This window comes from Carettochelys insculpta, chromosome 27, assembly GCF_033958435.1.
Source record: "Carettochelys insculpta isolate YL-2023 chromosome 27, ASM3395843v1, whole genome shotgun sequence".
NCBI lineage: Eukaryota > Metazoa > Chordata > Testudines > Carettochelyidae > Carettochelys > Carettochelys insculpta.
In genome coordinates, this window is record NC_134163.1 from 13,696,428 (window position 1) to 13,710,792 (window position 14,365).

Here is a 14,365-nt window from a genome sequence, read left to right on the forward strand (position 1 = left end):
CTGGGACCCCAGGCAGGCGCTACACTACCTGGAGCAAGGAGCTGAGCTGAGCCATGCCAGCCCCTGCAAGGCAGGAGCAGCAGCTGTACAAGGTGTGCTTTCCCTGTACTTAGTACGTTAATGTGTCTGTTACCTCATGAGGAAGAAACACTCAGCGAGCCTGATGTGTTTTGCTGTGCTGCTATTTACAGAGTCACGGCAGGCCATCGTGGCTTACAAATGAGGTCTGAGTCCAAAGAGATGGAGCGCCTCTGCTTGCGTGGATCAGGTCTGGACCTGCTGGGCTGGGCTGTAGTTTCAGTTCAGATTTATTGTGCAACCTTGTGAGGTTAACTGACTCTGACCTATTAACTTCCCAGGCCAGGCAGGAGCTGTGTCTTCATGTTGTAATGTCGGTGAAATCTATCAGGCATTTCAGTGCTTGCTCATCCTCCATCAGGATCTAACTGGCTGCATGTGCAAAGCCTGCCAGCTGTCACTGTTGTTTGCAATGTATATGAAAGGTCCACAGTGTATAAACCGGTCACCCCTGGTTAATAGGTGTTTTAATTTGTGCTGATAGCTCATTATCAATGTCAGCCATCACTTCTAATGATGGCTGTGCTTGTTTCTGCCTAGAGCAGAATAAAGTGGATCTTCAGCAAGACCCCTCAGTGCTGCGCGATCACTGAACGCACCAGGGGTCACTTGTTACAAGCTGTCCCAAGAGTGATGCTGCTGCGGGAGTTTAAAGACACAGGGCTCTCGCAGAGGGAATGGGAATCAGAGAACTGGGAGGGACCTCGAAAGCTCATGAAGTCCAATTCCTGAACCCTCACAGCAGGACCAAGCACCATCTCGACCACCCATCTTCAAGATTTATTCAACCTGTTCTTAAATATCTCCAATGATGGGGATTCTACAAAATCCGTTGGCAATTTATTTCAGTACTTAACCACCCTGTCAGTTAGGACATTTTTCCTAATGTCCAGCCTTAACCTCCCTTGCTGCAATTTGAGCTTCTTGTCCTGGCATCAGAAGCTAAGGAGAATAATTCTTCTCTCTCCTCCTTGTAACGTCCATTTAGGTACTTGAAAGCTGCGATCGTGTCCCCTCTCGGCCTTCTCTTTTCCAAACTAAACAAACCCAGTTCTTTTAATCTTCACTCACAGGTCGTATTTTCTAGACCTCTAATTGCTTTTGTTGCTCTTCTCTGGACCTTCTCCAGTGTCTCTACATGTGGTGCCCAGAAGTGGACACAATGATCCTACTGAGGCAGACGCAGCGTGGAGCAGAGTGGAAGAATGACTTCTGGTGTCTTGTTCACAACCCCTCCCGTTAATGCAGCCCAGAATAGGCCAGGAGCAAACACAAGCAGCCTAACAAGGGGAATAGAATCCCTAGTCCCCCTGACTTTGTTGCAACTGCATCTGATGGAAACCACTTCAAGTCAGCACCCCGAGTTCAGCCCCTGCCAGCTGCTGACTCGGTTCCTGGAGGAAGCTGAGCAGCAGAGTTCGAGCGCAGGTCAGGTCTGCTGACTCGGGCGTCACGGACACTTCCAAGGTTAAGTGCTACTGTGACAGTGCGGTGGCAAAAACAGTTTAATTGAGTTGGGGTCACACATACAGAAACCCCCTCGTCATGATGCGTGGGACTTGTGTGGTGTTGCTGCGGTTAGGTCAGGGGCTCCGCCCCACTTTTCTGTACTTGAATGGGGTGAGATTGCTTTTCCAAGCGGCCTTCCCTCTGGATTTCCTGGGGGCGCATTTTATGGCTTGCTCTGAGGACAAGGACAACATCCCTCCAGTCTCCTGTTTTAATCTTTCATTGCTGATGGGTGTGCTCCGTCTTACTGGACTTTATTTTGTCTCAGAACAATTAGCATCGGTGGGTTACGTAACCAGCAGCAGAGTAATAAAGCAGAGCTGGTGCTGGAACAGGCACATGCTCGATGGAAAGGACGCCACTTTCCCGAGGTGATAGTGAATTCATTTCCTCACTGGAGAGCATATATAAGTAATAGAAAGCAATAGGTCTGGCAGGCTGCTCCTCCCTCCAAGCAAGCTGATCTGGCCTCCACTGACAGACGGCACAGCCACACTTTACCAAGCAGGCAGCTGGGGCACAGACACCAGAAGCAACAAGCCAGGAGCCAAATCCACAAGCTTATTTCTCTTCCTTTTTCTACACGGCATCATGGCAGGGGTTGCAGATAAGCCCGTATCCTAAATCACTTAGGCATTTTTTGCAAATCTCTCCCAGGAAGGGGCAACATGATGCTGTCCAAAAGTGCAGCTGGGAACCCTGAGGGGTTAAGAGTTAGAAATCCAGCTGGTACGGCCTGATCCAGCACAGCACATAAGCACCTACTTACATTTCAGCACATCATACCCCCAGGGACGATTTAGCAAATATTTAAGCATTCTGCTGGATTTGGGGCTTGAACAATGTTAATTTTCACAGGCTGGGGGTTGTTTTTTGTAAGTCTATCTACTCATCCTGTGCGACACTGAAATAATACTAAATCACAGGTGGGAGGGAGGACAATACAAGGGCTCTTATGTCAAATCTAGTTGACTTCTCTGTTGATTAAGATCTGGGGTTGGAAGAGTGAAATTAGGCTGGTCCTTTCGCATGCTGTTTCTCGGTCACCCCAGCGAGACAATGCCACATCTGTTATCCCTGCTCCGGCAGATCCAATATTCTGCAAAGCTGGGAGTGGCAGCTGGCCTTGGGTTTAGCAACGGCTGTGGGGGATGATTTAAACCCATGTGTGGCTGAAGCGGATTAGAACACCACTGCAGATGGAGACAAAATGGATTGCAGATGGGCTACAGAGAAAAGAATCCGTCTTCCAGCCCTGTGTGCTACTTGGACATTGGAAACTACAGGATCGGACCATTCCAGCAAACACATGTTAACTAATGGAAGTGCAGCTGGAATTTCTCCTGGACAGGTTGAACCTCTCCAATCCGGCATTCTCTTGGCTGGCGACACCTGTAATCTGGCATGATTTGAGTTACTAGGTGACGACCACTTTTTTGGTTTGATAATACATAGACTAGCACAGCTAGCTCTCTGTCACTTAGCATGGGTGTGGCCAAGTTTCCCCCAGTCCCATAAAGTTTGTTTCCAGCCCCCAGCCCTGGCTCTGGGTTCTGTGCTGTTATTTAGCCGTAACGTACCCCTAAGTGTCCTCTGCGAACCCAGTCAGCAGCAGAAGTGTTGGTAATGTGCTCGACAATATTGACCTCCCATCATGCAGCAAATTCTCTCATCTGGCACTGAGCCAATCCCAAGGGTGCCAGGTGAGAGAGATTCAACCTGCCTTAAGTTCTGGGGTTGCCTGCGAGGTTTGTAGAGTCAGGCCTTTGGCTTGGCTGGCTCTGTGCACACTTGTGGCGAGGGGGTGGTCTATGACTTGACACCTTTGGGGCGGGGCTGGCTGAGAGTCTGGCCCTGTTCTGATAGAAGCAGCGAGGTCTGACGCACAGCTCTTGCCAACTGCACCGTGTGGCGATGCCTGCTCTGTGCAGGCTGGCACTTTGGCACAGGGTCCTGCAGTTGTGTTCTGTGCTGTGGTGGACTAGCTCGTTAGCCAAAGCAATGGGGACTGGGGTCCCCATAAGCTGAGTGCTTGGGAGAGTCAGGTGCTGCCCAATGGCTGAGCAGAGTGCTTACAGCCAGCAGCCTGTGTTTCCAAGGGTGGTGCACATCCGCGCATGCCTTGGATGGAAAAAATTAGAGTGAACCCTCTCTGGGAACCCTTTGTGCTAGGTGCAGTGTATTTTCATTGCTATTTATTAGGCTAGTGGAATTTCCCGTTTGTCCAGGGACTATGGGTCAAGCCCTGGGCCAGGGAGTCTAACCTGGTGTTCACAGACACATGGCCAAACTTGGACTGCATCCTCCCAGTCATTTACTCTGACAGCACTTAGAGCCCAGAGGCTGCTGCCCGCAGGGAGCCTGTGACATGCCAGATGCAATTAATGACTTGATTTGCCAAGAGGTTTCCCAGCCCCTGCCCAGCCAGCAGAGCTCCCATCCCAGGGGATAGTGCAGATGGCTGAGCGGAGCAAGACAGGCACCGTCCCATGTGTGCAGGGGAATAAAAGTGGTGTTGTGCCAGGGAGGGAAGGACTATTCCCCTCATGGGGGAGTGGGTGGGAGTCTAGATCCAGGGCACGCAGGTTGCCGTGCAGGTGCAGCTGGGGCCTGACTCCAGGGGGCTCCAATAGTTGTCTGCCTGCCAGCTGGTGGCCAGGTGCTAGCCTGGGCCAAATCGATTAGACAAGTCCTATGTCTGGGGCGGGGGTGGGGGGTGTTGCTTGGTGTTTGCCCCTCACCCACTGGGATCTTTGGCAACGTTCCCTCTAAACTTTTCCGAGCATGTGCCGATTTTTTCCATCCATGTGCGGAATTAATTTTTATTTGCACCAAGGCTGTTGCAGCTGTGGCCCACCACAGCAACATGAAACCTAGCTGAGGGGGCTTTGTTAATCAGCTGGGCGGGATCTGAATCTCCCCGGAGCAGCTGTCCATGTGCCCAGCTTACAGGGAACGCTGATCTCTGGGGGCTTGTGGGCAGCGGCTTTGTCAGGCAAGTTGTGCTGAGCTTACAATCCACCTCGCAGGGCCTGCAGGCTGCTTCCCTCTTGCCGAGCTGGGAGGAGCAGCCGCTGGAAGCTGGCGAAGTGGGAGGTGGGCTGCCCTGATCCAGCCCCCTCTGGCCTTGTCCCAGGCTCCTGCTCCAAAATGCAGGGTTACCTTCTGGGCTGGTCTACTCCTATGCCCTCTGCTCTGCTCTGCTCTGCTCTGCTGCAATGCAGGGCCACCCAAGCATATGCCCAGCATGTCTCTCTTGGGCTGGGTATGCCAGTCCATCAGAAGATGAAGGGGGTGGCTTTGGATGGCTCTGCTAGCTCCACACCAAGAGAACCAGTTGCACCAGGACTGTGACCTCAGGCCCAGGCAATCTTCTGCCCCTGCGTACCGCCCAGGGGAGCCTGAATCGGGTCAGAGTCAGGCTACAGGCCTCGCTGAAGCCTGAAAAGTCAGCCAGTCCCCAGGCCGAGGGATGGGTGCGCCTGGGGGATGCTGTCTCCTCTTTGGCAGCGATCTTCTGGATCAGTCACTGCTGCCTCAGAGCTGCAGTCATTCTCCCATCCCTTGATTAATAGTCCCTGTCTGGGATGCAGAGCTCAGTGACCTCCAGAGCCTCTTGCGTGCCTGGCAGGCAGAGAGACAGCCCATCCCTGGAGCCCCTCCTCTGCCACAGCCCAGTGGTGCTGTCTGTGGGATCACGAAGGGCTACGTGAGTGTTTACTTGAAATCTCCCAGTGACCTGCAAGCAAGCTGGGTAATGCACTGTACCAGGCTCGCTTCTCAGAAGCGGGAACCGAGTCACGGGGCAGCTAAATGAGTTGCTCTAGATCACCCAACAAGACAGCGATGGAGTTGGAAAGAGACCCCAGGAGGCCAAGATCCCAGCTGCCTGCTGCAATCACAACACCACCCTCCCCTTCCAGAGCCGGGTACAGAAACCAGGAGTTCTACCTCCCAAGGCCTCCTGCTCCAGCCTTAGAGACTCTGGTGCCACTGGGCCTCGGTCACCCTCACCCAGTCATGAGACTGGCAGCTGGTTGGGGGATGGGGGGAGGTGATAAAAAGCCTTGATTCATTCCCCAGCCTGGGAGCCCCAGGGAGCATGACTTTCTGCTCCTGAGCAAGGCGGAGGAGGCAGGCAGCTGAGAGAGCCACCAGCCCCTGGTCTGATTCACAGGGCCAGATCCTCTCCTGGCTCATCCAAAACTCCTTCACTGAAGCCAATGGGGATAACTCCTGTGTGCCCAGAGGGGAAAGCAAATGCAAGTCTGAACAAGAACCAAGGGCCCAATTTTCAATTCTTAGGGAGGCTTCAAGCCACATTTGTGCTCCTTGTATTCCAGGCCTGGGCAGGACCGTACCTCATCCTGGGTGTAAGTTAGAGCAGCCTCTGGGGCTGCTCTAAAGTTACCAACTCTCTCCCCTGGCCCTTGTACGGCATGTCCTGCCTGGGTCAGAATAAAGCACCATGGTGGAGTGTGTGAGTGTGGGGGGAATAATCAGAGGGCTTCAGCCTCTGTGGGCAGAGGAGATGCATGGGGATGTGCAGAGGGTTACCTGCAATCCCCCAGCATTAGGGCACTCACTGCTGCTTCCAGTGGGTGCAGGGACAGTCCCACTTCTCCCCTGGGGTGGCACGGCCAGAGGGCAGCATGAACTTGCTAGTTCACACTGCTCTTGGACTGCACCGCTCTGAGGGCTGAGGGATTGGCATGATTGCCCTGCACCCATTGCAGGGTGAGAGCGAAGCAGGGGAGGGGCTGGAGCAGGAGGGGAGAGAATGGGTCATAGGTGGGGTGGTGTATGGGTGGGGGGGATAGGGCACAAGCAGGGATGGGGTGGAGAAGGACTGTGGCAGAGGTGGGGGGGGCAGGGGATGGGCATGGGGCTAGTGCCACCCCAGAATCCCCTTTGTCTGTGGGGCTGTAAAATGGGCATCTTCCCACAGCGCATTGACTGCAGTCATTAGCATCCCCCCGCGCCTAGCTCGAGAGCTAGACTAGGGAAGGGTGGAGGAGGAATAAAGGTTTTATTGGCACATGTGTGGGATGGTCCCTTTCCAAGCACGACAGGGCTATGTGTGGGTGAAATGCTGGTAAATTTCACGCCAGCCATCACTGATATTTAAAAGCACAAATAAGTGAAATATCAAAAATCCTCCACTGAACCCTGAGCTCTTGCTCTCGCCTGCCGTCGGTCTCTGAGAGGGCCTGTCAGACTCTGGGAAATAAAGCAGATGAGATGAGGTGCTTCACACACAAGTACAGAAGCTGCAAGAGAGAGCCCAGGCATTTTGTGGTGTGATGAGAGGGTTATAAAGAAAGTTGCAGTCAGAAGGATTTGATGCAAAAGGGTTTGGTTTTTCTGGTCTCCAGAGATGCTTGCTAGCAGCACGAGTGCCTTTTATTTAATTGTATTGAGCCATGAGCACATGCCACATGGATTTGAAATGCCACCTTCTGGGTCCCTCCTTTGGGAGGCAGGCAAGTCTGGTGGTTAGAGCCGGGGAACTGGGAGTTAGGAGAGTCACTGTTTGTTCCCTGCTCTGCTGCAGACTTTGGATGTGAGGTTGGCTCTGTCATCTCTGCTCTCCTTCTTGGTTTCCCCCATCTGTGAAGTGAGGTTATATTTATCTACCTTCACAGAGTACTTGGAGAACCTCAAATGAAAAGCATAGCAGTGCCAGTGCCAAGGCTTTGAGTACTACGTTGGCACTTTATTTCTATCTCCAGAAACCAGCTGGGGATGATGGGGGGCGGTTCTAGGGATGTTTCCTTGTGCTGGGCTATGTCACGAGGCAGCAGTCTGCCATCCAGAGCGCTGGGACCAAAAATAAATTAGTAAATTTCAAAATCAGTTACTCAGTGAGGAGGAAATTCACCCCCAGGCACAGGGCCAGAACCACAGACTACAAACCCTTTGTGCTCAGTTGGGACACAGTCAAATGTTTAACATGGACTTTCTAAATTAGCTGTCTTCAGCCAAGGGACCACGAGAGGGAAAAATTATCTAACTAAGCCTGAGTCTCTTGCTGGCTGAGAGCAGGATCTTGAGCTAAGGGGCTGCATCACTGTTCCCTCTATTTTTTAACATCCAAGGGTGGAATAAATTTTGCTACATGCACTAAGGCATGAGCAGATGTGCACCACCAGTAGAAAAACATGTTGCTGGCTGTGGGGGTCTCTGCAAATCATCTGGGCAGCACCTGACCCTCTCCTCGGCGGCTCATCCAAGCACTCTGCTAATAGGGAACATTGGTAACAAGCAGTCCTGTAGCACCTTAAAGACTAACAAATTCATTTGTTAGGTAACAAGCTTTCATGGGTAACACCCATTTCTTTCCCACCAAAGCTCATTACCTAACAAATAAATTTGTTAGTCTTTAAGGTGCTACAAGACTGCTTGTTATTTGTGAAGCTATAGATGGACACAGGTACCCCTCTGAGTCAGGGAACATTGGGGATCAGTGTAAGAGTTATAAAGGTGTTTTAAAGGCCCATGCCAAGTCACGCAGCATATCTCCCAGTGACCTGGAAATTATAGCTCAGGACAGATTGTTCTGGTGGCACACTGTTGCCCAGGCTCTCAAATGCTTTGAGAGTCAGCATAGCCAGGCATTACAAAAAAAGGCATAGGATCCAAAATGGGTGCAAGATGAGATCCATCAATCGATGGCTCAGTCTATATATATAGATATATGGAGTTGATTCATTCTCAAGCCTGGGAGCCCTAGGGCGCATGACTTCCTGCTCCTGAGCAGGCAGAGAAGGCGGGCAGCTGAGAGATCCTCCAGGCCCTCAGCGCGATTCACAGGGTCAGATCCTCTCCTGGCTCATCCCTATACACCTGTGTTACTTACCTTGGTAAAGGCCTTGCGAACATGGCCTTGAAACGTGGAAAATAAAATAAAGGTGAAATGTAGGTGTTAGTTACAATGCCTGTATAGGCTGGGCTGGCTGGTTCGGTTCATGGCTACATTCTGAGCCCCTTGCTGGTGGTTAGAGGCAATAGGGGTTGCATGAGGGCATTTTGTGGGTACTGTGATGTCACTTTGGGGCCGCTGCGTGGGGGAGGGTCTTTTTAGACAGGCAAAAGCCCCCATGGCAGTGCAGTCCTGCCAGTTTTTGCAGGTCTGGGGTGCCGGGGTTGAGAGACTTGACCCTGATGGCTGGCGGCACTGAGTGCCCCAGGAATGGGTCCTGGCCACTGTTCCCTGTAAGCTGAGCACAGGGGGGATACAGGGGCCACCCGGCTGATCAGTAGAGCACCTACAGCCGAGAGCAGGCGTGTCTATGGGTGGTGCACATCCGCACACGCCTCGGTACTCAGGACAAAGTTTATTCTGCACGTGGATGGGAAAGAGTAGCAGGAAAACCCTGGTCCTGGCAATGCTGCAGAGAGGCTCCCGGGGTGGATGCTGGTTAAGAAGTCAGTCAAGGCCACCCACCAGCTGCTCGTGGCAGGAGCACGTGGCACGGATGGGTGCAGGGGTGGCTTTAAACAAAGCCCCAGCCGTGCTCGCCTGGCCCCTGGATCTCACTGCTCAGCAATATTAACAATACCTCATTTGAATATCTCCGCCTTCCTTGTGCTCTGATTGGCTACGTCCCTTGTCACTCCAGGCCCCTCCCGGCTTGCTCCCCGTTACTTGGCGGCCCCGATAAGAAGGTTGCAGCCTAACCCTGCGGCCCTGCTGGGCCCCGCCTTCTTTGGCGAGGTGCTGCCCGCCGATTGGCCGGACCGGGTTGTCAGTCGTGCCGCGGGGGCTCCCCCTGTCCCCGGCTGGGGCTCGGCAGCAGGTTGCGTTGCGCGGCGGAGGTTGGTGTCTGAGGCGGCCGCGGCGGCGGGCTCCCCTCCTCCGCCCCTCGCCCGCAGGGTGAGCAGGGGCCGGGCGCGCGGGGGGCCCTCGCCCAGCCCGGGAAGGGAGCGAAGGGAAACCCCGGCGCGGGCCGCGGCCTGGTGGAGCCCCCGCCCCAGCGACCCTCAGGGCCGGAAGGGGGGATGGGCGGGTCCAGGGGGTGTGGGGGATGGGCGGGTCCAGGGGTTATGAGGGGTGGGCAGGTCATGGGGGGGCGAGGGAGGATGAGTGGGGGAAGGGCAGGTCATGGGGGGGGGGCCCGAGGGAGGATGAGTGGGGGAAGGGGAGGTCATGGGGGGGGGGCCCGAGGGAGGATGAGTGGGGGAAGGGCAGGTCATGGGGGGGGGGGCCCGAGGGAGGATGAGTGGGGGAAGGGCAGGTCATGGGGGGGGGCCCGAGGGAGGATGAGTGGGGGAAGGGCAGATCATGGGGGGGGGGCCCGAGGGAGGATGAGTGGGGGAAGGGCAGATCATGGGGGGGGCCTGAGGGAGGATGAGTGGGGGAAGGGCAGATCATGGGGGGGGGGGGCCTGAGGGAGGATGAGTGGGGGAAGGGCAGATCATGGGGGGGGGCCTGAGGGAGGATGAGTGGGGGAAGGGCAGATCATGGGGGGGGCCGAGGGAGGATGAGTGGGGGAAGGGCAGATCATGGGGGGGGGCCGAGGGAGGATGAGTGGGGGAAGGGCAGATCATGGGGGGGGGGGCCGAGGGAGGATGAGTGGGGGAAGGGCAGATCATGGGGGGGGGGGCCGAGGGAGGATGAGTGGGGGAAGGGCAGATCATGGGGGGGGGCCTGAGGGAGGATGAGTGGGGGAAGGGCAGATCATGGGGGGGGCTGAGGGAGGATGAGTGGGGGAAGGGCAGATCATGGGGGGGGCCCGAGGGAGGATGAGTGGGTGGACAGGTGCTGGGAAGGATATCAGGTGGAACTAGAAATGAGGGGGATGGGTGGGTCCTAGGGTTATGAGGGGTGGAGGTGGCCATGATGGACATGGGGGATGGGTCCTGGGTGGGATTTGGGTTGGGGGTAGCCATGAGGGGAATGGGAGAAGAGGAATAGGGAGTGGGGGGATCAACAGGTGCTGGGTGCTGAAGGGTGTGAATGTGGATGAAAGGTATGAGGTGTGGGGGATGAGGGGTTGGAGTGGGCAAATGGGAAATGAAGGGTTAGGGGTTAAGGGATACCTGAGGTGGGCATGTGGGAGGGAGAGGGGGAGGCAGGTGTGGGGATAAGAGGGTAACAAGGAGTACTGGGGTGATAAGGGGACTTGTGGGCTTACTGGGTAATAGAGTGGGAAAAATAAGGGGGTACTGAATAGTAAGGGGATTTGCATTAGGGTTAATGGAGGAATAAGGGCATGTGAGGATACTGGGGGATGCTGAAACCAGGGGAGAGGGGGTGTGTGGGAAAGGGGACATCTTGAGAATACTGGGGCAAGAAGGGTGTATATGGAGAGTTGAGTAGTAAAGAGAAGGGCCTGTGGGAGGGAGAGTGGCATAGTAGGGGGCACATGAGGATCCTGGGGGAGTAACTGAATGTGTGATTGGGGGCTGGAGGGTAATGAGGGGGCATGTTGGAATCCTTTGGGGTGGGTAAGGAGGTGGTGGCATGTGGATGGGTGAGTTTGGGGGTGCTACGGTAATAAGGCAGTAGGGATGTGAAGTGGGGGAATTAAGGGCTTTGTCAGGATTATTAATGAAGGAGGAGTGTGGGGAGCTGGTTAGGATCTTTTCATAGGTAACTGGGAAGTGGGCCCTTGGGGATATAACATGGCTATTGGGGACAACTGGATTACTGTAACTGGAGAGCATTGGGGGGGTAGTACCAGGGGTATGTTGGACTGGCAACATGCAGATAAGCTTGCATGGTTGTAGTGTATGTGACAAATATCAGAATATTCTGGGGATAGTTTGAGAGTTGAAAGGTAGCAAGGTGTGGAGTATTGGAGAGCTGTTAAATATGTGGCTGAGGGGTATATCACTGACAAGGGGCCAATGACTGGTTGAAGGAGGTAGTTTTCCTGGTGTTTTGGGGAGTATTTTGGAGAAGATATAGGCAGCTGGATGATTTAGAATGGAGTAAAAGTGATGATCAAGGTTTTTCATTTTGGGATGAGGGGGCAAGGCAAGTATTGTAGGAGTTGCAAACAAGGGAGGTAAATTCTCTTTCTTTACCTCCTTGGCTGTGTCTACACTAGCCCCAAACTTTGAAATGGCCATGCAAATGGCCATTTCGAAGATTACTAATGAAGCACTGAAATACATATTCAGTGCCTCATTAGCATGTGAGCAGCTGCGGCACTTTGAAGTTGCTGCGACTCGCTGCTGCGCAGCTTGTCCAGACAGGATCCTTTTCAAAAGGACCCCACCAACTTCGAAATCCCCTTAGAAATAGGGGAAATAGGAACCTGTCTGGACGAGCTGTGCAAATTTCAAAGTGGTGCGGCTGCCCTCATGCTAATGAGTCCCTGAATATGTATTTCAGTGCTTCATTAGTAATCTTCAAAATGGCCATTTGCATGGCCATTTTGAAGTTTTGGGCTAGTGTAGATGTAGCCCCTGTTGAATTTCAGGCTGAGGTGGTGAAGAAAGGGGTCACCAAATGTTGACATCTGTTCTTGGGTAAGCAGGAGGGGTTAGAAAGGCAAGAGGTTTTTCTGTGAGAGGGTGTTACGGTTGGTTCTGGAGGCAGTGGATTTCCCCTCAAAGTTGTTTGGTTAGGGTTTGTTGGAGTATCCACACTCTAGTTTTTACCCTCGTACTAGACCACTGATAGCAGATATGATCTTAAGATGGAAACAAAGGGGAAAATAACTAATTAGGTTATATTCTAGTATTAGATTTATTTTTTTCTTTATAGCTTTTTTTTACATTAGTGATTGCTTTGAATTGTTCATATTCTCCATTAATACAGCGTTTGGGTGGAATTGCACTTGATGGATGGTTCTTGGTGAAACTAATAACCTAGACCTATTTGTTTATAGGTGTAAGTATGTCAAAAACATTATCTGGCACATATAACGCTGCTGATTTTACTTGTAGAGGATCTGACTTCCTGAAAGGCCACAGGAGTCAGATACTTGATATTTCAGCTGAGTCCAGCCTTCAGGTAACTGTTCTTGTGTTCGTTTTGTTTTGAAGAACATTGTCTTGCAACATCCTTAGCATTACAACAGTGTCACAGTGAACTAATTCTACAAGCCTAAAGCATATTCTTAACTCACGCACTGTGTATACTTTTGCTGGCTTCAATATGTGGGTAACTTTGTAGGATTGGGGCTCAAGTCAGCAACAACTTCATAAAACAATCTGCTGCAATGTAACTTGATTATGTTAAATATAGTAACAGAGAGGTAGCCCTGTTAGTTTGTACTCCAACAAAACAAAGCAATAGAAATGTAGCACTTTAAAGACTAATAACATTATTTATTTGGTGATGAGCTTTTGTGGGACAGACCCAATTCATTAGGTCAATGAAGTGGGTCTGTCCCACGAAAGCTCATCACTGAATAAATAATATCGTTAGTCTTTAAAGTGCTACATTTCTGCTGCTTTGTTATGTTAACATAGATTATTTCAACTATATTTATGACCAGTATGAATTATATTATACAAAGTAACTGGTTAAATATTTAAATACATTTTCATATAAGTTTTTTTTTTTTTTTTCTCATACCTTCTGTAGTTTTAAAACAAACAAGAATGACACTTCTGGCAGTGTTGCAAGTGTTGTAACATGTTACAATTTCCATAGGAAGATGATTTTAAATGTACCTAATCTGTTCCATTTGTAACACTTACTATTACCCCTTGATGTAATATTTATGCTCATCACTTGGTCTTCAAAATATTTTAAAAGCATTAACTAAATGCTCATAACATGGAGTTTTACTGCTAGGGAACTGAGGCACAAGTGGCTTGTTCTAATCTGGGATAAGCAGAAAGTGGTTAGGGTACTAGCTTTGGACTTGGGAGGTCCTGGGTCTATACCCTGCCCTACACAGACTTTTCCTGTGACCTTGGGCAATCATTTTAAACTCTCTGGGTTAGGGTTGCTCATTGGAAAATGGGATAAGGGCAGTGTTACTATCTGACAGAGGTACTGAGGGTAAACAAAAGAGAGATTGTGTGGGGTTTAGATACTGCTGTAATGTGGGTCTGGGTAAGTACTTAAGATCTGGGAAAATAGCATCTCAACTGATGAGAATTTGGGGAGTTCTTGCTCCTGGCTTCCAGACGCTTGCTCTTACTCTAACTACTAGACACTGTTGTCCTCAGACTTGAGCATATTCTGAACTTGCCACTTTTGGTAATGGGGGACTCATGATTCCTCACAGAGAAAGACATCCCATTAGCACACAGACATTAACACAGTCCATAGAGACTTCCTGCTGATGAAATGCCTCATCTTAACATGTTGTCATTAGCATAGTTTATGATTTATTCAAGGCTTAAAATAGTCAATTGTCCTCTCACCTGTAACTAGTGGGAAGTTTTACCTGACATGTTTGGGAGGCAGCGGAGAGAAATAAAACTTCAGCTGCCATGTTTTGTGTGTGTGTGTGTGGTGTTTTTTTTTTTTTTTAAAAAAAAAAGTCTCTATGCCCTTTCAGTTGTGAAGAAATGTGGGCCTGTGTAGTACTTTCTTACTGCATTTGCAGACTCTGATGTGGTGCAGAATTGACAAGCGGTCAGTTTTGTTGCTGCTGTTCAGAGCCCTGCTGGTAGTAGTAAAGCTGAAAAACAAGCCATACAGAGAAACTCCCATGCTACTTGGAAAAGACAATCTCTGGGGGAAGAAAATGGCCCCAAAATGGTGGCTTCAGGAAGAGCGGAGAAACAGTCTACAGCAGGTGAGGTATTCTGCAGTTAAGGCATCTGAGAGGTAGGAAGAGAACTCCTCTCCAACAGCCATAGGGGG

The 14,365-nt window shown here is 51.4% G+C and overlaps 1 protein-coding gene across 22 annotated transcripts in view; it reads left to right on the top strand.

Moving 5' to 3' along the window:
• Positions 1–9,345: 9,345 nt before the first annotated feature.
• GNG7 (G protein subunit gamma 7) overlaps positions 9,346–14,365 on the top strand; it is a 141,316-nt gene continuing 136,296 nt past the window's right edge. For 9 of the 22 annotated variants that reach the window (XR_012642628.1, XM_074978115.1, XM_074978116.1 and 6 more), the window contains exon 1: positions 9,353–9,463. The gene's annotated coding sequence lies outside the window, so the exon portion shown is untranslated. Of the gene's footprint in view, positions 9,464–14,365 lie in introns of all 22 variants that reach the window. The other 13 variants (XR_012642627.1, XR_012642632.1, XR_012642631.1 and 10 more) reach the window with 8 other exon arrangements.